At 26.8% G+C, this 25061-nt stretch overlaps 1 protein-coding gene across 4 annotated transcripts in view; it reads left to right on the top strand.

The window, feature by feature from the left end:
* The window catches only part of LOC103575086 (uncharacterized), a 111173-nt gene that overhangs the window by 13301 nt on the left and 72811 nt on the right, over positions 1-25061 (top strand). For 3 of the 4 annotated variants that reach the window (XM_053740127.1, XM_014439393.2, XM_053740128.1), the window contains one exon: positions 22610-22639. The gene's annotated coding sequence lies outside the window, so the exon portion shown is untranslated. Of the gene's footprint in view, positions 1-19542; positions 19679-22609; positions 22640-25061 lie in introns of those variants that run through there. The other variant, XM_053740129.1, reaches the window with a different exon arrangement.

Here is a 25061-nt window from a genome sequence, read left to right as displayed (position 1 = left end):
TGATTTGATCGTTCTAGTTAACACGGCCAAAAATTTAACACTGTGCTATGTGTAACTTTCACACCGGCGGTGTAGAAAATTTTTACACCAAATCTTTCACACCACACAGCAGACTCAAAATTTTTTTACAGTGTATATAGATACATATGTTCAATGAAATAATAACAATAAATGCCAAAAATAATTTTTTTCTCTTATATGACAATATCACTTAATATCCGATATTTCAAATTTATTTAAAGGCTGGTGTTAAAAATCGGGAGTGAATTAAGAGAAAATACGAAATTGCAATTCAAAGTCACTCTATCACTCGGAGTTCTAGATTATAAAAAAAAAATCACTTCGTATACTGTCAATAAGGAATTTCTTTCAAATGAGTGATTTCGGGGTGATACAGATTTTATTTCTGTCTGCATCCACTCTAATCTAGAATTTTAATGCTAAAATAAACTTCCGTTTTAGTGAATTTTACTCTAAAGAGATTAAATAGAAAAAAACAAATTCGAATTTAACCCGTGTTCTCCGTAATTTTTTTACCTTGTGTAGTAAGAGAACATTTTTTTTTTCTTAATGAATGCTAAATAATTTTAAATAGAGAGCAAAAAAAATGCAGCTGCAAAATTATGCTCTGTTACATACATATATATATGTATACATATATATTAGCGGAAGTAGGTTATTGTGGTGTAATGTTGCGTAATAAAATTTCTTAAACTCATAATATATATGTATATAAATATAATGAACAAAGTAGTATAGAGTTAAACCTAGATCTAAGTCTAGTGATATCTGACTCTAGACTTAACGTTACATTTAATATAATGTAACGATGAGAGAAAGTAGTTAGAGTTGTTATTGTTGCTGTTATAGTTGTATTTCCGCTCTGCTAAATTCAAGGTTAAACTAATTGTCAGTGGTTGAGCTATAACACTATTAAATATGTGTCTCATCTTCTTTCCCTTTCGTTGGTTAATAATATTATGAAATGAGTAGATTGCTTGAGTTTGAGATATAAAAATCATAATTGGTAAATGGGTCAGTGTAATAATTATAAAAGTGAGTCTGCAAAAGCATAATTGAAGTAAATTGAAAGAGAGAGATAATAATAATCAATAATTGGACTCAAGTTCTTTAGTAGTAACAACGACCCAGTTATTGCGTGTCTACCTGAATGTTATCTCGCATGGTCATCGTGATAGCCATTTGCCATCCTATTTCCTACTATACCACTTTACTTGTTATATTTAATTTTATAAACGTATAGTTTAATATATAATATATATATAACATCAAAATTTACTTTTTTTATTTTCTTCAATATTTTTTATAATTTTTTTTAAAAGTCAAAATTAAAATTTCATCACCAAAAATTTTTACTCTATCAATTGACCCATTGATTAAAGTCAAGACGTTAATTTCAAAATTTCGATATTGACTAAAATTCAATAATTTAAAGAAAAAAAATAAGTTTTATAGACTTTGATAATAAATATGACCTGAATGATTGATTTTTTCTATTAATCGATCAGAAGGTATCTCGTACCCGATACCAGATATATATCTGAGTCACACAATAAAATATATTTAATCGATTGAACGATTTTGTAATTGGAGCGAAACCTCCCGTTGTCTTATTCTTTATCTTTATTTTTATAAAAATAAAAATAAAAATAATAACCGTCCGTTCATCACAACAACATCTCGCCTCCATTTATATGTATATATATATATATATATATATATATATATACATATATATGAATCTATACAAAGCACTAATATAACTAAAGAAAGATAATAAAGCAACCGTTGCCTTACTTTCTAAGATAAATACTTAGCGTTTCCCATAATAACGCTCGGACGAGTCGTGAATCTTTGGATCTCCTCTCGCGGTATCCTCTTGCGAGACGGCGATACCACCAATACATACAATACAGTCCAGTATACACGGTTTTAAAATACATACCAGACTTGTATCGTCCTCGACCATCCGGTAGGTTGGACCTTGAAGAAAGTTGTCACCTGAGATTGCGGATTCTTCGGTTCGTCCAACGAGCCGTGATGTCTACACTCGAACCCTCAAACCTTTATTATATCCTCCTTCATTCTTATTTTTATTTTTTTTTTAACGATAAATTAACTCAGGACTTTCTCTTTGAAATTTTCATGACAAACCGATACCTTTTTTTTCTGTCTCAACTTTTTAAATAGTTATTTTACGATTGTAAATTCTTCGCGTACGAATTTACGTATTTTTAAACAGACATGTATGCGCAGGTCTCGGAAATAATAGAAAATATTTTAGCAATACCCTCAAACATATATATCAAGTTCAAAATTACAATTAGATATACATGCAAACAATTAAGATTTTGATCGTTTTTTTTAAATTCATTCTGTGGGTCGATTTCACAAAATTCGTAGGCTATTTTATGTAGAATTTGATAACATATAAGAAAAAAAATTTCGTTTTCACAAAAAATAATTTTTTAACCGTCAAAATTTTGATTAATCATTAAAAAAAAACTGTGGTTTCAAATTTAATTATTAATGGATTATAAAAATTTTTTTTGTGGATCAATTTTCAAAAAATTATAGGCTATTTTACAGAAAATTTAATAGTCTTAAAGATCAAGTGAGCTGATTTTGACAAAAAAATTTAGTTAACAGTCAAATTGTCAATTAATTGCCAAAAAATAAACTATCGGATACTGAAAAAAAAGATTCTGGAATGAAAGTTATTGTTTTTGATTCAAGAAATTTCTCAAACAGCCAGTCGAGCTCAACCAACAGTCAAATTAAAGCATTTTTGATGACATCTAATATACATAAAAGATTTCATTTCAGTTTTTTGCTCCCTTCCACACGTGAAATTACATATTAACGATGTAAAATAGCAGCTTTAATTTTACGTATAAGAAATCTAAAAAGTTTAACTGAAATTTTTTGTATAAACTACGCTATCGAGATGTCAAAAATTTCATTTCAATTTCTGAGCTGAAACTCCGTTTTCCTGGGTTCTTTTTAAAACCTCAATTTTCTCAAATTAAGTAGAAATCTTTTCTGACCAAAACAAATTTTCTTGGCTCCAAAAATCCGAAAACATTTGTCTTCCAAAATATTTTCTTGACTCGATAACTTTTTTTTCTGTGTAATTTTTATATTAATTTTCAATGATATATATAAATACTTTTTAGGAGGAAATTTTGAAAAAATCTTAAGCCGTTTTCCGTAGAAATATTTGCATATAGTACTAAATCTTCATACCAAAATCTCAAGAATGTGCAAATGTTATAATATATAAAAAGTCACTATTAAAAATGTTAAGAAAATTTATAATGTAATTTTTTTTTCTTTAAATTTATTGCATTAAATATGTTGTTACATTGAATGTGGGTATATTGAGTAATACTATTGCCTGCTTTCACTGTCGCCTACACAAGCAAAATTCCTATTAACCAGCTACCGGGTGAACTCAATTGTAAACCATCGATCTTACCAGACACTCTGACCCGCATCTTAAAATACTTCAATAAACTTATCTCTATTACTCTATAGGTTATTTATTTTTATTCTTTCTCTCTATATCCATATACATATACATATATATGTACTTACATACGTTGAGTGACACATTTCAACATTCTTACGTACTTTTGTGCTGCCGATGCCTGACCCCGGTTAACCTTAAAAATTTACTTTCAAAATAATATTCTTTTTTTTCATTATTTTTTTTTTTTGACCGCTTATGTCACTTTCTACTTTATAATTTTTTAAATTTAATTGTTAAGGTACTTTCGAAATAAAAAATGGTTATAATTTTTCTTTTACTATTGAGGATAATTGCAATTTATCGTAATCAAGTGTGTAAATGATTGACGTTCATGTCAGGGGCAATCGATTTATTCATAAATCGATCAGTGTCCATTAGATCCTCTCAACAAGCTGCATACTTCATTTGTATACTTCAATATTATATATATATATATATATATATATATATATATATATATATATATATATGTATATATATAAAGGTGGAGCGTGAATATTCTGACGGAATAGACTTGATGCATGAGTAATTTGTATTCAAGTTATTTTCTTATTATTTTTACTATTATTTTTCATATATATTATTATTATCATCATTATTGTTGTTGTTGATGTGGTTGTTGTTGTTAGTTGCAAGTTATAAAGGCGTTAAAATATTCCTCGATAAAATTTAAATCATAAATTCCAATCTTTATTTTATCAATTTCAGTCATCAGAATCATCTTTTTTTTTTTTCCAATGATATAAAATTTTTTAAAAGATCGGATTAAATAAAATCGACTTTTTTTATGTGAAATTTAATAATCTATAAGATACATTGACTTGTTTTGATGAAAAAAATTTATTTGCCATAGAAGTTTTCATGGAAAAACAAAAATAAAAAAATTTGAGATTAAGCTTTTAGTATATTTTAAAAAAATACTTTTTAGTGGTCAATTTGAAAGAAACTGTAGGTCATCTTATGCAGAATTTGATAATTTCGGTGCTACACAAATCAGATTTAGTGTAAAAAAATTATTTAATTTTCAAATTGTCTTCAATCATAAGCAATTAAATCTCAAAATTTTTTAAAAATTTTTGAAAATTTATTTTGACTGATCGAATTACAATGAGTAGTAGATGATTCTATTCAAAATTTTGGAATCTTCAAGCTACTTCTATCCACTTTTTTAAAAAAGTTGATTAGACTCTTAAAATTGCATTAACACCCGCAATTTCTAGTCAAATCAAAATTGCATACTAAATTTTTATAAAAAACCAACCGTTATCAATACTTTGATATCATACTGAAGTTAAAATATTTAAAGCGTTAAATAAAAAATAAATCATAAATTCCGATCTTAAAATAATAATTTTTTATTCATCAATCTTGTGATGAAAAGTTTTAAATGTTAAAAGCTGCGTGTAAAAATAATTTCATATATATAAAATAAAATAAATTAAGGATTCTATGAGGATAGTGAGTATAACAGGGGCTGTCTGACTAGTACAGACAATATATACTTAGAATATGTGTTGCATTTTCAGTGTGTGCGTATAGTAGTATACCCTCAAGTCTTGTACGTCGCTGACGATCGCCCCATGTATGGCAGCTTGTTTTATACTGCTTCTGCGTTGCATTGCGATCCACGCTCTCTCTTACACACTATATTCTCAATAATTATAATAATAATAAATAACAACAATAATAATAATAATACTAGTAGTAATAGTAATAGTAATAATAACCATGACAATCATAAACAATTTCTAAGTTTTTTTAAAAAAATTATTTTATTTATTTTTACTGCTGCTATTTAGAAACGAAAAATTTCTTGAAAGTGAACTTTAAAGATATTTTGAAATAAATTCAGCAGACTAAAAGTTTCATTATCTTGCGCTAGAAATTCTAAAATTCTAATTTAAATAATTGTAATTAAAACTTTCATTTTTCAAATTTGAATTTTATAGAAAAATTTTTATTTTTAAATTTAATTTCTGTTATTAAAAAAGTAACTCAGTATTTTTAAAATTAAAATCCCAAAATTTTCATTGACAATTAGAAAAAATTTGTTTCCAAAATTTATAACTAAAAAATAAAAAGTTTTCTTAGATTTTCAGTTTTAAAAGAAACAAAATATATAAATTTAATAGAATTAATTAAACCACAATTTAAAAAAATTAGTTATTTCTAAAAAAAAAAGAAAAAAAAATAATAATTTCTTTGTCTCAACTAGTGTATTAAAGTATTTGTAATGGCATTCCAAGAGTCCATCTACTATCTCTCTTACTCTCTTATACTTACCTTTTATTTATTTATTATTTTTTTTTTTTAAACCATACTGTTGAGCTGGTGATGCATGTGCTCAAATGTCTATAAGCGGTTACACGCGTGCGTGCACACCCTGACCTTACTCGGCATATCGGGCGCCTTTCCCTTGATTGCTTGCTTAATTTTTATTTACAGTACAGTGTTAACGTACTTGCATTTGTCCTATCGTCTATACTTCGTCATACATATTACATGTATGCATGTATATAAATATATATATAGTATCTAATTCACTAGTATATGCGTGGAACGGGCGTGTCTTATTACGTTGTCGTTTCCGTGTGCACGCGTATATACCCTTTACTTAATGGAGACGCTAAGTAGATTAGACGGATGATTGCAACTTTATTTATTTATTTATTTATCTTAACCCTAAGATAATAATATTTTTAAATTACATTATGATTACATGATAATATTTTTTATATCTTATTATCATTATAAATCAAATCGTTTTTTTATTATTTTTACATACATCTGTTAATTATCCTGATTGCTTCATATCATTTTAAATCACGTCTAAGTATTTATTTTTTACTCTTAATGATTACTAGCTTTTTATTAAATATAAATTCTCACGATAAAATACATGTGTAATACATAGTAATATACACTATTTACAGGACAAGAGAAATTATTTTCTAACCTCATTATTTTTTAATAAAAATTATTATCGATTTATAAAATAATTTATTGTTATATTGAAAAAATTTACGGTTTAATTTATTTTTTCATTTGCATACAAGGTAAAAATTTTAAATCATGATTTTCTGAGCAATAGCTTTTTAAGCAATTTTCTTTAAATGTTGCAAGTGGAGAAATTTTTTCTTATTTGTTAACCTTAAAATTTTCTTGAGTGAAAATTAATGAAATTTCTTGAAGTTTGTCTTCATTTAATTTAAATATTTCTTTTGAATTTATAAAAAATATATAGAAATCGTTCAATTAATAGATAATGTGCAAAAAAATTTACAAAATTTCAGGTGATGAATTCTAAGCTCAAAGTTTTTGTACAGTTCTTTTTTCTATATGCCAAACAATCGACAAAATTCCAGAAATAAAATATTTATTCAATTGATTCACTTCTATAGAATCCGTGAACAATATGTTTTTACATATTTTTTATATAATTTATTAACCAAAATTTTATGAAAATCCCAAGTGATGAATTTAGAAGCCGCCATCTTAAATATTTATTTTTTAGATTTATTTACCAAAAAAACAACAGAATTCCAAAAACTAAATTTTTATTCAATTGATTCACTTCTATAGAATCTATAAAAAATATGTTTTCATATATTTTCGAAATACTTTATTAGTAAAAATGTTATAAAAATCCCAAGTGATGAATTTTAAAGCAGCCATTTTCAATACTTATTTTTTTAGATATTTTAATAGAATTTTTATCAATTCGAGTATAAGTATTAAAAAAAATTAATAAATGTTTTTATGAGAAATAAAATTCTCACGGTGACAAGTAAATAATTGTCATTAATGTCTTGATAAAAAAAAAAAAAAAAAAAAAAAAAAAAAAAGATGACAATTTTCGTAATTACTATTAAAAATGAATAATAAAAGTGTTAAAGTTAAAAATAGAATTCTAATCATAGCCAGCTAGTGTCTAGTGGTTTTAACGGATATATAAATTGCACAGTAAATGCGTTACTTACTATAACTGTTACTCGATCCTTACCGAAGGACACCGGAGTAAAAGCTGCCCGAGGACCGACGATATCTTAAACGTCGCTGGCGTCATCGGGATGCCATCCTGTGAATTAAACTATTATCGCCGATCAATGTACTTACTCATACACTTATTATTATATATATATTTTACTTGAGTAAAATGAATAAAAAATTTCTTTCCACTTAAGATTTTTTTTTTTTGTTTTATTTAAGTAAATAAATAATAAAGAAAAATAATTATATATTTTATTTTTCGAGGTCTTGACATCTTTTATAATTTTATATCTTATAGAAATCGTGATTTTTATCATTACGTTAATTCACACTCAACATTTATTAATTTTTTTTTTGTTGGCGTGTTATTTATATACACACATATATATATATATATATATATATATATATATATATATATATATATTTTTTTTTTTTTTTCAAGTGAAAAAAATGTTGAAATATTGATTGAATAGATGAATTATGACATAATAAAAAATAAATTAGCATAAAATTATATTAAGCGCAAAGATATTATTATTCATGGTATAGGTATTTTTGATTGCCGGTCATTGATCAAGTTCAATGGTAATTTTAAAATGCCTTTTATTTGAATACTTCCTTGACTTTTATAGTTTTTTTTTTTTTTTTACATAAACATTGAATTTTTAAATAATTACCTTGGTGTTGTTTGTTATTTTTTTTTAAATTTTGTTTGTATGTATAATTTATTGCTTACTTATGAATTCAAAATTAATATTTCTAATCCTTGAATTCCATATGTGATCTTTTGTTGTGATGAAAAATTTTCAACAAAAGTTGTAGATTTCAATCCTTTTCATCAGTTGATCAAACGATTGCATAGTAAATTTTATGATCTATGAAAAAGATCGTATGAATTTTTTCTCACGGATCAAATGGAAGTTAATCATTTCTAAAAAATAAATTTATTAATTTTTAAAAATATTTATTGTAAGATAAAAGACTCAGCACCTGATCAAGGAACTAGTACACGATCACTATATTTTTATATCTGTTTACTAAATTTTACTAAATATAGATATACAAATACATAGAGTGATCGGGTACTATGTCTTTTACCTTATATACATTACAAATTTCTGTATTAAATCTCTTTATAGCTGTCTTTCAATGTTTAAATACGATCGGATAGAAAATTTTTTGTTCTACAAAAAAGGTCTCTTATATTTTTTCTCTAAAATTAACCGGAAATAAAATAGTGCCAAAAAACAACTGTTTCAACCCTTATCAAAAATATTCAAAAAACTAATTTAATTAATCGAACTCAATGTCAAAATCGATGTATCTTATATATTATTGACTCTGTATAGCTTTTGATTCTTATGAAACTTATAGAAATTTAAATTTTCGTTCCAATGGTCACATTCAACTTTGAATTTTTTTAAAAATTAAAAAAAGTTAAATAAACAAAACAAAAAAACTTGTAGCCTTTACTCATCACAACTTTCAAAAACAATATATAGATGTATAAATAAATCTAGCTCAAGGATTCAATGAGCTAGATACTAAAATTAAAAATTAACAAATTATACATGCATTTTTTTTTTTTTTTTTTTTAAATAAATTAATTAATAATTTTATTTATTAAATCGATAAATTTCTCAAGATTGACGTAATATCTTATAATCGAATGTTAGTCATAATTATATTGCACAACAAATCTAGGGTATATAAATTATTGCATAGTTTTCATCTACGGTAAGGATTAAAAATAAAAAAAAATATAATTTACTACGAGAGATAATAGGGTGTCAGATTATTATTTAATCTCACTAGCGCATTTAAGTATAGAGTATATAGTGTTAGCTGTGACTTTGGCCTCGAATTATAACTGACCTGACACCAAAAAACCGGATAGACTCTCTCATCTCTTAAACTTTCAGAACCACGATCATGGTTTCGAATCCCCTATTATTTTTTATTATCGCGATCGAAATGCATGACGTGATCGTGGAATAAAAAAATAAAATCAGCCGTAAAAAAATTTAATTACATGAAACCGAAGGGGAAATTAGGTCAGTGGGTGTAGTAAAAAAAAAAAATTATTGCAGAATATAGGCTTTTTTTTTATTTTTTTAATAGACGGAAAATATTTTTTCATAATGAATTGAGGGGGAGGAAATTATGTGTTATCTGAGTTAACTTAAGCTTCCTTTTAGTTGAGTGGCTATAAATTAAGCTGAGATCACGCGGTGTTGACTACCGAGACGCAGTGAATGCGAATGCGTGCAGGAATGTTACATTTTTTCAAACTCAACTGAGTGCGTGTTAAACATCATTTTTATCTTGCATTTTTTTTTCTTTTTTTTTTTTTTTTAATAAAATTAGAGTCGGCAACCGTCAATTTATTAAAATATATTTTTTTGTCAAAACCCGCAATTTATTGTATCATTTTTTTGTCAAATGAATTTAAATTACATTTGTTGTAAGCAGAGTTTTTTTTCGCTTACATTAAAAAAAAATGTAATAATGAAAAAAAATTTGTAACCTCACATTCTTGAAAGATTGTATTTTCTTGTTTTTTAATGGAAATTTTTTACAAAGTCATAAAATTATGGTTTTGACTAATTGGTTCACTTGTGAAAAGACTTTAAAAATTCTTTCAGTACTTTTTTTTGTCATTTTTCAAGCCGTGACCTAACGTCAAAATTTCCAAGTGAGCGAATGGTTACGCAAAATTTATTTTCATAACTAGTGATTAAAATATTAAAATCAACGATTTATGTCATTGATTCACTTAAAAAAACCCAAAAAAATTAGCAGTAATAGTTAATTATATAACCAAGTAGCAAAAAATTAATTAACATTCCAGCTGAAAAATTCTGCTAACCTCAAAAAAAAAATTTTTTTATTATGAAAATTTATAAATTTTAATTTATATTAATTTCGAATGATAATTTATTTAAAAAATATTTTAATGAGATGCATAAATAAGTAAAAGACATAAAATGATGTTATAAATAATTCTCGTAAGCAAATAAAATTTTGTCACGTTGATATTGTCCAAGAATTTTCGAAATAAAATTAATGAATGATATGTGAAATATTAAAGGAAAAAAAAAAGGATGATTAGAGGTGTTGATTCATAAAATTTTGAGGTCACTGGAACGTTGAGAATTAAAACCCGTTAGAAGAATATTAAATTCACTGGTTTGCTTACTCATATATATATATATATATATATATATATATATATATATATATAGAATAAAATACGAGTAGATCTATTACTAATGCAAATGACAATTGATGAGTGTGGAAAATTGTTCGAGATTCAAAGCTCATGATTTATTATCATTTTATATACCAACAATTTATCTTCATTATCTTGCTAACACTCATGACCCTAAAACCCTTTTTGACACCTCTTGCCAATATATATTATTACTTTAAATATTATTTATTATTTTTTAAGTAGTCTGTGTGACAGCTATTTTTTTTTTTTTTTTTTTTTTTTTTTTTTTTTTTTGTAATTTATTAACTTTAAAAAATAATTATTTAATGATTGATGAATTTTAATACGCTTGGAAAATTATCGAGTACTAGATAAATCGTGTTTTAGGTCAGTGGTACATGTTAATTTATTTGTCAATAAACATTGCTATTTTTTATCTTCAATATAAACTTTCACGATTTTACGGTTATTTGGATTTTTTTAATTTGCAATTTAATTCATTACTCTTTTTTTTTTTAATTTCATTAAAGAGACAACAAAATATTTATTCATGAGATTTATTATTAATTAATTACTTAATTGAATAATTAAAAATTTTAATTGCTATCAATTTAGAACTGCAGTTTATGAAATTAATAGATTCTTAAGGGTACGGCTGCCCAATTTTAAAACATAGTAACTGACAAAAATAAAATTTTTGAAATATGTATAGAATCATGTTCACAAAACCTTACTGGAACTCAAAATACTAAAAAATCGATTTTGAAAAATTTGCAGCTTACTGTGTTTTGAAATTGGGCAGCCGGGTATTCTTGAACAGGGCCCGCTTTTCCAAAATATTCAATGACTGAATTGTCAAAACAGTATTCAAATTTTGATAATTAATTTCACAAAAATTAAAGCATTAATTGAAAATAGAATATCGCAGTTACAATTTCGCAGTGCAGATTTAAAAAAAAATTAGTCACAGTTGTTATCAATTAGGAGTTAAACGAAATTTAGTAAATAGATTTTAATCTCGAAAATTTGACATTTTAAATTATGATGTTGACATGAAAATTGTACTGAAATTTATTTAACAAATTTTGTTTAACTCCTAATTGATAACTGTAAATACTTTTTTGAAAAATCTATGTCGGCGGAATTGTAATTGTGTAGCCTTTTTCAATTAATGCTTTTACTTATTTTTGATTAATTATCAAATTCTTAATACAGTCATTACAATTGAGTTGTTGGATATTTTTAAAAAGTAGGAGTGGGGGGGGGGTATTGCCTGAGAATGGCTTTAATTAAAAATAAGGAAAATTAATTTTCAGTTGACAAATTCAATAAATTTTCATCACTTGGAGTTTTTAAAAATTTATTGTGGCTTGACTAATCAATTGAAAGTAACTATTTATTTTCCACGGTATTTTTTAAAAGTGAATAAGGAGAACAAATTTGAAAAAAGTACTACAACCTTTCCACCTTTCGTTTAAAAAAAAATTTTTGTTGCGGAAGTGTTTTTATGAGTGTCTTTTATGCATCAGTTATCATCATGAGCAATCTTAATATGTCAGTGCGGCAAGCACACGCCTATATTAAACCGAGAAGAATATATACAATAAAAGTGTTGGCGTATATATATATATGTATAAATACAAGTACAAGTAAAGAATAAACGCAAACTCGTTCAAGACACTGACTTTCCATTTCCTCGACTCGAGCAGACAGATTTATTGGACGGTGCCCTCTGACATAACCTCCAACAACAGATGCGCCATCTCTCTCAGTTCTTTTAACTCACAACTATTATCTCACTGACATTCGCTTACAATCTATAGCACTGGAGTATATATTTCCGCGAGGCAACCATGACCCCCGTCTACGTCACGCTCATTTCCATTCTCACTCTTATTTTTTTTCTTTGTTCTTTTTTTCATTTTTATAGGAATGTTTATATATCCTATACTACTTTTTATAATTATACATATATATATATATATATATATATATATATATATATATATATATATATATATATATATATTGTTTATTTTTTTTTGGCGCAAATCAGCCGTGACCCACGCCACGGGAAATGTAGGAAGCGGCATTTGTGTACATATTTTATACCTTGTAATCTCGGATCATAATCTCTCAAAGAAATATCTACAAAAACATTTGAAATGCTTCTTTTTTCTTTTATTCATATTTCTAACAAATGTCAAATTTTTTTTTTCTGAACTTTGAGTCAAACAACGCTGAAGATAATTTTGATTTCATTGAACATTTCAAAAAGTTGATAGTTCAAAAAAAAAATTAAGTTTAAGTCTTGAAAAATTTCATTTTCTATGATCCTGAAGTTAACAGACACTTAAAAATTTTCGGATTTTTTTTTCTCAAAAAATCAATTACAAAAAATAAAAACTTAAAAAATGCATAAGTAGAAAATTGAAAAAACTACGGGTGCAATTTTTCCAAATACTTTTTTTTTTTTTATAGTTTATCAGTTTGAAAAAAATAAAAAATTAGTAGACGTCGAAATTCAGTATCATTTTCCACAAAAATGATCTAGTTATATATACAGGGCTGTAACGTCGAGAAAATTGATTCTACGACATTTTTTATCAGATAAAAAGTTGTAGGTAATTAAATTTCCTTTCTAATGACCATAAATGATGCCTGTTTATCTTGAATACTTACCGCGATATTGGCAATCAAACAGTAACACAACATTTAGCATGTATTTTTAGTTTCCTTAATTTCGTCCTCGTTAAGTTATCCGATGAAAGAACAGAAAGGATAATAGTAGTGTCTACAGCAAATAAAATAAACTAAAACTAAAAGTAAAAAAAGAAATACATGAGTAAAGGTAAAACGTTTGGTATGCAAGTCTACCTCGAATGCCTAAGGTTCGTGACCCGAGCGAATAAGTGTCTCTGGAGTCTTCCGCTTGTAGGATTTATTTAAAAACTACTACTACTACAATTTTAATAGCTTTGAAAGCTCATCATGCTACTAAACTTTTCTCATTACATTTAAATTTATATAATAATTATAATTACAGATAAACTTTTTATCGTTATAATTATCAATTTAGAAGTTTTAATTGCATAAAAAATATATTTTCTTTTATTAATGTCTCAAGTACGCGGTTCAAATCCCGTCCGCTGATTTTATATATAGATTTTTTTTCATCGTGAGGAATAAATAAAATAAAGTTGATAAAAAGTAGTCGCATTTAGTTGAATGGAATGTGTATCAAGTGTAGATTGTCCTTAGGGATATAATAAAAATAATTAAATAAACAAAAAGGTGGCGCCTTGTTATGATTGTTGGCTTATTCGAGGTCAAACAACAAATTAATTAAATAAATTTTTCTACGAATCAATACCAGCAATTATTTAAACATTGTTAAGTAAAACAAAAAACAATTTTTTTTTTAGATTTGTAATGTATATGTATATATGTATGTATTTATATTTATATGTGTGATTAAAGCGTGCAAGTGTCGTCAAGGTGCGGCCATGTATAGGGTGCAGCCCTAATAATAAACTCGCCAGGGAGCTTTCGCATCTCTAATATGCAATGCATTTCCTTATATACACACCCTAGGGGATCTAAGGCGTGGTTTATAACAACAAAATTTTATTTAAACATACATAAATTTACATACATATTTTATATATCCGAGTCAAAATTAAAACATGATTCAAGTTCGACTCGAGTCAAAAAACAAATTCTAGTTTAGTCCTCAAAAGCCTCAATTGCTTTGATGTTTTATTTGTCGCTCAGGAAGTAACTGTAGTACTCAAAATCCTCAATCCGAACTATGAGATCTAAATGCGAATTATTTATCGATTTTAAATTATAACTAAGATCTTAAAACCTTCAACGAATGAAAAGTTATATTTTGAATTTTGAAAAATTTTAGATAGAAAAGGGAGGGGAAAGAATGCGACGAATGAGACTTTTGAGGTTCAAATGCGGATTATATTATTCCTGTATGTTTTGAGTATTTTGAGGCTCTAATCCAGATTATGTTATTCCAGTTTAGTCCTAAAAGTGGTAAAATTGGTCGTAACTACTACTTTGAGGACTAAACTAGGATAACTTTCTATTTTGTTGTCTATCTTCAAATTTTAAATTGATCCTTAAAAACCTCTCGTGTCACAATATCTAGCCTCATGGAACCCAAGTGAGCCTCAATCCAGCCTCACTAAGGAAAAAAAGCATTTTGAGCCTCAAATGATATTCAAAAAGCCTCAATGAGCCTCAAATGGTGATCAAAGAGCCTCAAATAATACCAATCGAATTTAAATTACATAGTCAAGATTAGTTTTATTTGAGGCTCATCTTAGTTTGAACTTATTTGTCTTTACTTCGAGCACAACAGTCATTCACCTCATTTTTGACTTGCGAAACCAAGTCGAAAACAAGCAGTATTTTCTAGTGTAAAATGTGTTTTTCGCGTTTTACCTCAGCTTTGACATTTTCGCCTTACAATTTAAATCGAATAGGTCTAAACCAAATAAGTTTAAACTTTGGTTAGACTTTTTCGTCTTAAATCGTGACCAAGTAAGCCAATTAACTCTCAACCATGGCGAAAACTCAATGTATTTCATATCTTCGTAAAAAATAGTCGAGTTTGTCTTGTAAAAAATAGCTCTAAATTTCGACTTGGCAAATCAAGTTTTATTTTTGACCCGGGTATTTACAAAGCAAAAAAAATTTTTTTATTTGGAAAATTAAAAAAATTCATGCATCGAAATTTGAATCGATATATCAAAATTTAAATATTCGATTTATGTGTAAAATTTTTTTTTCATTTTCTACGGATCGTTACTCTAGATCATAAATATTTAAGTAGTTATATCTTTGAGATAATTCCAAGTGGCCCGATTTCTTGTAACGATATTTATATATATATATATATATATATATATATATATATATACCATGCATACAATATATACTTGCATATATATACGACGGGGGGTCGCCTGATCTTTAATGCTGCGATGAAAACATCATAATTTCACTAGTGTAGCCTGAAAGTTACTCTTTATATGTTCATGTATATGATATTACTCCATATACATATATATACTAGTGAAGGTATACAACATAACAACATATTACAAAACATAGAGTTTAAATGAGAGAGGGAGGGAGTGAGTGAGTAAGAGATGGGGGTAAAAGAAGAGTAGTATAGTAGAGAGTGGAAATAACGCCCCCGGTATCCCGCCGATAATTGCAAGTTGGTTGCAACCTCGAGAGCAAAATCGACGCGTCCAAAGGTCGACACGATCTTTATACTCGTTGATATATAGCTTGGCTAACCACCAAGACAAGAGAGAGACAATTCCTCCACGACTTTTCCTCTACAATTTTTTTTTTTTACAGTACATTTACATTTTTAAAGATTTTTCTAAAGTTTTTTTGCTCCATTTCTTACTACTGGAGCTCTGGGCGTCTTAGGCATACCGTAGAAAAAATAAAATAAAAAAGGTGTCGGTGTAATACGGGACCTTGATTCACGGCCTTCAAGAGTTAGTGTATAGTAGTCTACGAACCAGTCAATTACCGTCTAGTTGTGAAGTTTGAAAGGGCGATAGCTTTAACGTTATTTTTATTTTTGTATTGACGTACACATTAGCTAATAGTCTTACCTTTTTTTTTCTTTTTTTTAACTTTTTCACAATCTCGTTAACGTTTAAATGTTACCCAAATCTAAACTTTGCTACTAGATATATATAGTATGTAATTTTTTTGTCATTTATATTTACTACCACTTTAATTTATTTTTATTTCTCATAATCTCTATGATCGCTAGAATAAAATAAAATATTTTAATTTATTTATAAAAAAAAATCAACTGTAAAAAAAAAAACATTTTTGTAAATCTAACATTTTTTTGAATCGTATATATGTTAACAAAAATTTTATATTGCATTATTTATTTCAAGTTCTAACTTGAACAACAGAAAAAAATTAAAATTTATTTACGTAATTTAAAAAAGAAAAAAAAAGATCTGCAGATTTGAACTAAATTCAGATTAATTTGATAACTAAAATTATTTCGAATTTTCTAACTGAAAAAATATCAAGTTAAACACTTTTAATACCTATAGTTCATGACTTGGTAGAAAATTGAAGTTGCAGTTTCTGATTAAATAAAAGATCTTGTTTTTGACCCGCAAATGCAAGTATTGCCGAGAAAAATTTTAATTCAGGTAATTACAGGATCATTTACTTTACAGAGAATAGGCGGTCAAATTGGCCACCCAAAAATTTGCTAAAATTTATTTTTTTACAAAATTGTTTTTGTCATGTAAGATTTTTATCATCATTTTTATACAATTTTAAATAACCCAACATTTTTTTCAAAATTTTTTCTTTAAGAATTATTTAAGGAGGTTCGACCGCAACTAGTGAGTCAAAGTAGTGTTTGAATTTTTTTGTTTGCTAAATTCTCCTAATAGTTATGAAAATTCATTATTTTAATTTATGATAACATAACGAATTGATAAGTTAATATTTATTACTTATTTAATTAAAGAAAGTAATGAAATGACTTGGTTATTTTTGACTCATATCATTTAATAAAAAGATTTGGCAACAGCGCGTTCTAACTTCTTACACATCGATATTCAAATTAAAGCGGGAAAAATTTATTTCTAATCTTGTCTCTCTTATTAATATATTTCTATCTTTGTTTTTTCTCTCAGCTGCTTCCGCGACGTTGCCAAACCCTCAATATTATGTATCTCTGTTGATGAACGAGATTAAATAATAAAGTTTAACTTGAATTATGTAAATAATTACAACGGTAACACTATATTGTTAAAATCTTATCATATTCCAAAAATATTCAAGTTTATGGCGTGTGATTTTTTATTTCTTAAACTTGGGAGGTTAATAATGAAAATAATCGAACAAGTCATGACGGGAGCTTGTCCGCCATAAGAGCCTGTGTATAAGAACTTTAAAAACGTCATTTTTTAATTTTTTTTTCTAAGAAACTAGACGGTAGATCATATTCAAATTTAGAGAATACATAGATAAAGTACTTCTTCACATGTATACTAAGTTTCAAATCTTAAAGTTGGAAAATCCTTTTTACATTAGATTCGGTCGAACCTCCTTAATGGACTCAATGTATTATTGGCTACGAAAAATACATACGTTGTTTTCTTCGCTATATTCAAATGTTATAAAAGTTACTTATCTTCAATAATTTTATTTTTCCGGCATCTCCACACTGTAAAAAATCGGGAGTGAATTTGTAGTGATCTGGGTTCAATTTAAATCCGCATTCACTCCGATTCGGAGATTTAATATTCAAATAAACTTCCGAGTAAATTTTACCCAATTTCTTCAACTTTTTTTTTTGGGTGGTCAGTTTTGCCCGCCTAGGGAAAAATTTTTTTTTTTCGGTAGCTACTGGAAATATGGTTCAATTACTTCAAATATAAGTAAAAAAAAAAATTTTTCATCTTATTTAAATGCAAAAAAATTCATTATTCCTTTAGCCTCTTTAAATTTGCCCGCCCTTTCTTTAAATAATTTTACAAAATCATTTGTCCGAAAAAAAATAATTATACGAATTTTAACGTAAACTTCACAGTAAAACATTTATTTTAAATCAGACATTAATTCTAATTTTAATTAATTGTAGCACAATATATATAATGATAGTAATAAGTAATTAAATAATTAAATAAATAAATAATTAATTAACTATCTTAATGTATTAACGTCAATTTAATTTAAATTGATAATAAAGATAAATGAAATAAAATATAAATTAATTGTTAAATAAACAAGACATTGATTTATTAAAGCTGGAAATAATGTAAGCTAAAGGTACCGCGTATCAATGTTTAATCAGTTAATCAGGACAGGCAATTTACTTTTAATCCTTATCTTAATACGCGATTCGTGATACATAAATTTAAAAAAATTTTTTTTGAATCTTTTATGGAACAATCACACAACATTCAGAGAGACATAAAAATATTTATTTGTATTGATGACTATTATTATTATTTTTATAATTATTGTAATTGTGATTGTGATTGAGATTTTTTTTTTATTTAATGGTGAGAGTATATGACCCTCGCGTGGCTTAAACATCTTGTCGATATTTATCCGCAATTAATCGCACGGGTTATGTGTGAGTATGTTCGTGTGCGAATGTAGAGTGGGTACGTGTGAGAGGAAGTATCTATTAATTAACGAATGATTACCATAATTATCGATAGTGAGGCGCGGTGGTACTAAGAGTAGATTAATCGATTAATCGATGAATAACGCATTGAATTTTAAATTATCTTACAGAAACGATTTATTTTATTATCTATCATCTTTATCAATTTACTGATCGATTTTTTCTAAATTCATTTTTAGAATTATATATATTTTTCGTATTCTGCGTGGAAAATATATATATTATGTTAAGATTATATGTCACATATATGACAAATATGTGCCTAAAAACATATTTTCAATAAGATCTACGTATATATTCACATTAATGTTAACATATTGTACATAAAAACAATATGTGATATTCGTTACATAAATGTTTAGCATATACATATGTATATATATATTTTAGTACGGGAAAAAATAATTAAAATCTGTAGATCTACGTCGATCAAAAATTTGGAATAGATTTCAAAAAGCCTCTGATGATTTTCGTAGATCATCAATGATTTTGAACCTTTGAAGATCTCTAAAGATCTCGAATCTTTGATGATTTCAGATCTATGAGGATCGCAAGAGATCTCTACTGATCTCAGAAGTTTCAAAGATTTCACAATAATTTCAGTGGAGATCTATTCAGATTTATGCAGATCTACGTGGATCTCCAAGTTATAAAGATCGTTTGCTAATTGGACAACAAAAGTCACCGGAATTCTTCGAGGATTTCCGTGAGTTTTCATAAATTTTCGTAGATCCCTATACAAAAACAAGCTCTGGCAGCTATGAGATCTATCCCGAACTCCGTAGATCTGTTAGAAGTAATATAGATCTGATTTTTTTAAAAATCAGATCTATAGAGACACTGTTGATCATTAAATTATTTTTCCCCAAGAAATATACATGTAAAAATTACATTAAATGAAATTTTCACTCTAAAGATCATTCTTAATATTTAATTATGTCCAATAACTGCCGAGATTTTATACCCCAAAAAAAAAAAAAAACATTTTTTTTTGTTTTAAAATTTTTTTTATCAAAAATAATAAAACACAAAGACCGTGTAATTTGATCTGAGTAAAAAGTTCGTTCACGTGTCGTTGATTTTATATCCAGTAAATAAAATCTATAGACAATAGATCCGATAATAATAATAATCATTGTTATTATTATTATTATTATTAAACGAGTCGAGAATTAACGAAATGACTCGCGGGAAAGTCTGATTAAGTAACCGGCACGTGAATAATAATCGTATCTCCCGATGTGTCACGCAATTACAGACAAAGACCATTATATTATTTATACAGAGCAATAAAGTAATTAATTTAAAAAATATATAGATGTATATATATATATATATATATATATATATATATATCTGTTGTGCTTTGAATTCCGTTGCGTACTTTACTACTTTATATGCTACCACGGAAATGTTAATTTTTATTTAAATTGAAGTAATGTAGATTTAAACTTGCGGTCAAACCAAAACGCCTTTTTAAATAAAATAAATAAAATAAAATAATTGAAAAATTCCAGGTACTGTCACTCAATTTAACCTGAATAACCCTTTCACGCGTTATAATTATTAACATTTTCTTGTCATATATTTTATAATCTTAGTAGAGTAGTAGCAGTTATACTTAAAAAATATTTATTTATTTATTTTTTTTAATTTTATTTATTACTAAAATAATTTTAGTGAAATAAAAGTTTTACGCTGGTTTATGTAACATGCAAATCAAGCTCGTGACTTGAATAGCGTTTAGTTAGCTATTATTTTTATTTTAAGTGATAATTACTCAGACTATTAAATTAATTTATACAATAGAGTGAAAGGATTTTTATTATTTTACTTATTTTTTTACTATGGGTTATTTTTATCCTTTAACTTACTTACGATTCTCATTAGAAAGAGACTAATTTCGTAAAGTTACAAATTTTGTATCTAATAAACCCCTTAAATATCTAAAAATATCAATTAATTAATTAATTATAATAATTTAAAGATGTCGTTAATAACAAAATTTCTTTTAATCGATTCTAGTTTGAAGAAAAAAAAAAAAAAAAAAAAAAAAAAAAAAAGTAATTTCCAGTTGATTTTAGAGAAAAAGTACAAGAGACATTTTTTGTAGAGCATTAAATTTGCTATTTAACGATGTACTTAAATGTATAAAAATATGAACAAGTTTATCAATTAAATGGGTTACAAAATTAGTTGAGTATTTTATTTTAGTAGAAATAAATAAATAATAGATATGAGGGTGCAAATGTACAAATATCAGTAGAAAGATCTCGGGTATATTGAAGTAGTTTTCTTATCCAATGTACGTATGAATACTGACTACATATATATCATACATGTATGTATGTAAGTATGTAAGTATATACAAACCCTCATTGTTTGTCTGTAAAATATATCGAGCGCAGATCATTATCGTCCAACTGAGGCCTTGTCCCTGGTTTGTGCACAACTACAAGAGTAGTTTTCTCGTTGTATTGATACGAGTACGAGTACAAGCACCAGTACAGTACAGAGAAAATACGCGAAACCACTCGGTTAAAACGTCCGACAAATTGCGTGCACCATTCTCGCTAAAACTTTTTATTATATTTTACCATTACTTTTATCTCTTTACCTTTTTTTGGCCTTACTCTTTATCTAGACTGTAGACTACAGGCTTTAGACTCTCGAGTTTAGAGTTAAGACTGGAGTCTAGAGCCTGGGTAATGATATTGATAAATAAATTTAGTAAATACTTTTTTTTTTAACACAGAAAAAAAGGAGTTATCGGCGCGAGAAATTTTTTCTCGCTCTAAGAAAATTTTTGTTTTCAATTCATGATATAAGAAATTCTGGAGCAAGTAAAAATTTTCTTGGAGCGAGTAAAAATTTTTTATGCCCAGGAATTCTTTTTTTCTTGAACACATAAAAAATTTCTTAAATCCAAAATATTTTTTAAAAAATTATTTTACAGATTCGATTTCAATTTTGAACATGAAATCGGTTCACTTGATTCAGTTAATTTTCCTTTTCTAAAAAACTTCAATTTTTAATTTAAGTAGTTATTGAATCAAGAATAATCAAAATTTGCACCAACAATAACAAAAAAATTTAGAAGAAATTAATTACTATATCTTACTTAATAAATAATAAAATTTAAATACTTGAATAAAGAATTTTCGTTATTTTACTTAATATTCTTAATATCTTGTAAACTATCGCATTTCAAAAAAAAATGAAAATATAAGTTTTTGTAGAAAATTAAATTTTCAATAATTTTGATCTCATTAAAAAAGAACATAAAATCGATAGTTTTAAAGATATATCGATTTAAAGTCTCGAAATATATATTTTACTGTTAAAAAAATTAATTAATTATTCAAGTCGGCATAACTTTAAAACACTTGATTTTACGAAATTTTTTATTGATATCGAAATTATCGAGGATTAAATTTCCTTTCCGAAAACCACTAATGATGCCTACTTATCTTCAATATTTTACGAGATATTGACATTCAAACTTAGATCTAGTAAAATTAAATATTCAACTTTTTATGATTTGAACTCCATAGACAAAAATATATGTATACATATGTATATATTTGTATGTATATATTCATAACGGTATTTCACACAAAAAATTTTTTTGTTACAGAAATCACGAGTCAAAGGACCGAACTAATCGGTGAGTTTTATATTTTTTTAACGAGTCATGGAGAAGCAATTAAGAAAAAAATAATTTTTAAAACTGGCTATAAAGCCACAGGCGTGTTTGTTTTTACGTCATATGGTTATGGTTATTTTTATAATTATGTGTTGAAAAAAAAAATATATATATATATAAATGAATAATGGAAAATGAGAAGGTCCGTTCTTTGACCCTCAATATAAATAAATAAATAAATATATATATATATATATATGGGATAAGTAAAAAAAAAAATAAAGAAAATGTGTACGGGCTTGTTATCAATTAAGGCGCGGGCGAGTATCACGTCCGCTTGGCAAAATTGAATTTATCTCCAACGGTTTTGTGTTATTTGTTGGGTGACTTTATAACGGGATGACGTACAACACAACGTATTTTATTTTATTTGTGGTAAAGGTCACTAATTTTATAAATTTTCATTTTATCTTTACCGCCTCTACTATTATTTCCATCAAATTAAATTTTCCTGTCGACTTTTTCAACTTTAAAGTTATAAATTTGCAAGCGCGAAATTCAAAAATCATTTTTTATTTATTCACAAATTTTTTTTTTTTACTTTCGAAAGTAAAATTTTTTTTCCGACATTTTTGTTAGCCGCGTATATATGATTAGGAGAAAAAAAAATTATAATGGCAACGAAAAAATATTTTCGATGAAACAAAAGTTGAAATTTTGAATTCACTCCGGAATTTTTCCAAAACAAAAAAAAAAGTTTTTACGGTCAATTTTCCAAATCTTTTTTCAAAATTCCAATTATAGGGTAGGGGGGGGGCAAAATGGGTTCCTAAAGTTTTGGAGACCCATTTCGCCCCCCTCCTACCTTTACACACCTCTAGAATTTAAGAAAAATTAAAAAATACTCCACTTATTTATTTAAATCCAAAATTATCTCATGTAAAACTCAAATTTCAAAATCATACTTTTATTTTTAGTTAGAAAAATAAAATTAGCGGGTCCTAATATTTTTTACCAACATTCCACAAATGTTTACATATGAATAGATGAAAAAAATTTTTTTTAAAAATATCTCGAATATTTTTAACGACGAAAAGTACAAGGCAGCATATATAGTTGATTAAAAAAACTAATAAATAAAGTATAGTGTTGTCTCTTATATTATTATCTCTCTTTACGGAATTTGCCGTGTTGTGTTCTCTATTACCGGTCTAGCCTGTACCTGCCCACCAGACAAATCCCCGGCTATTACTTGCTCGACGTTATAACCGAACCTACTTGGAGTCCAAGTCGTAGTTGAAGTAAAGCCGAAGTTGAGTAATTTAGCGCGACTATGCCAGAGCTTAGAGCCCAGAACCCAGAGACTAGAGACCAGAGACCAGAGTCAAAAGACCCTACATATACACTAGACATATCTACTGTATCCAGTGTCCTGTTCTTGTCTATAGACCTGGTAGTGTTCTGTTTAAACATCAGAATCTCTCTGTTACTCTTATTCTTATTTGTATGCAAGTAACGTGTAGTGTTGGATGAATATAATGCTGGACGTGGATATGGATGTGGATGTAGACGTGGACGTGGACGTGGATTGACCCTTGCGGTACTCCCACTAGTGTGTTGTGTGTCTTCGCCCATAGTAGACTCTACATACTATCTTACTCTACACATATATAACATTCACAACGCCTCTCTATAGTTAACTCTCTCACCCCGGCCACGTCGGGGTCATATTCTCATCGGCATCGATGCACATGCCGTCGCCACCGCCGCCATCGCCGCATAACAACAGCAACGTGCTGAGAGAAGATACAAGAAACCTCTAGGATACTTAAGTAGTAGACCCAACGCCCGAAACCATTTCTATTATTTTTTTATTCTCATGACCTTAAGTGTCATCCTTTTTAACTCGCGGATTTTTTTTTATCTTCTTTGAGAAAAATTTACTTTTTTTTTAGTATCATTTTTTATTTGGGATACAAATTTTAATTTTAATTTTAATTCAATAAAAAAAAAAGTGAGACGGGTTCGAACTCGCGACCTTCGTGTTTGAAAATAATAAATTATGTTTTTTTAGATTCAATGAATGATAATTTTTTTATACATTTATATTGGGATTTTAAATTGAATAAAAAATGGCGGATTTTAAATAGGACCGAAGACTTTGAAATTAATAATTTACTTTTGAAATATTTATTTATTTAAATTTAAACATTGATTAGGATTCGATCTGACCTTTAAATATATTTTTATAAAAAAATTATCACACAAATTTAAATCAAGGAAAAAATTCAAAAAAAAACTAACTAACTAGTATTCGATCCCTTGATTTCCGTTTTTTTATTTAGAAAAAAAAAAAAAATAATAAAAAGAATTTTGGACCGGGATTTGTAGTTTTTTTTTACAATGTCCCCAGCTAACGAAGTCCTGATTTTTTCTACAAAAA

The sequence above is a fragment of the Microplitis demolitor genome, chromosome 6, assembly GCF_026212275.2.
Source record: "Microplitis demolitor isolate Queensland-Clemson2020A chromosome 6, iyMicDemo2.1a, whole genome shotgun sequence".
Lineage (NCBI taxonomy): Eukaryota > Metazoa > Arthropoda > Insecta > Hymenoptera > Braconidae > Microplitis > Microplitis demolitor.
Note: the sequence above shows the minus strand (reverse complement) of the source record. Positions and strands in the feature narration are given on the sequence as shown.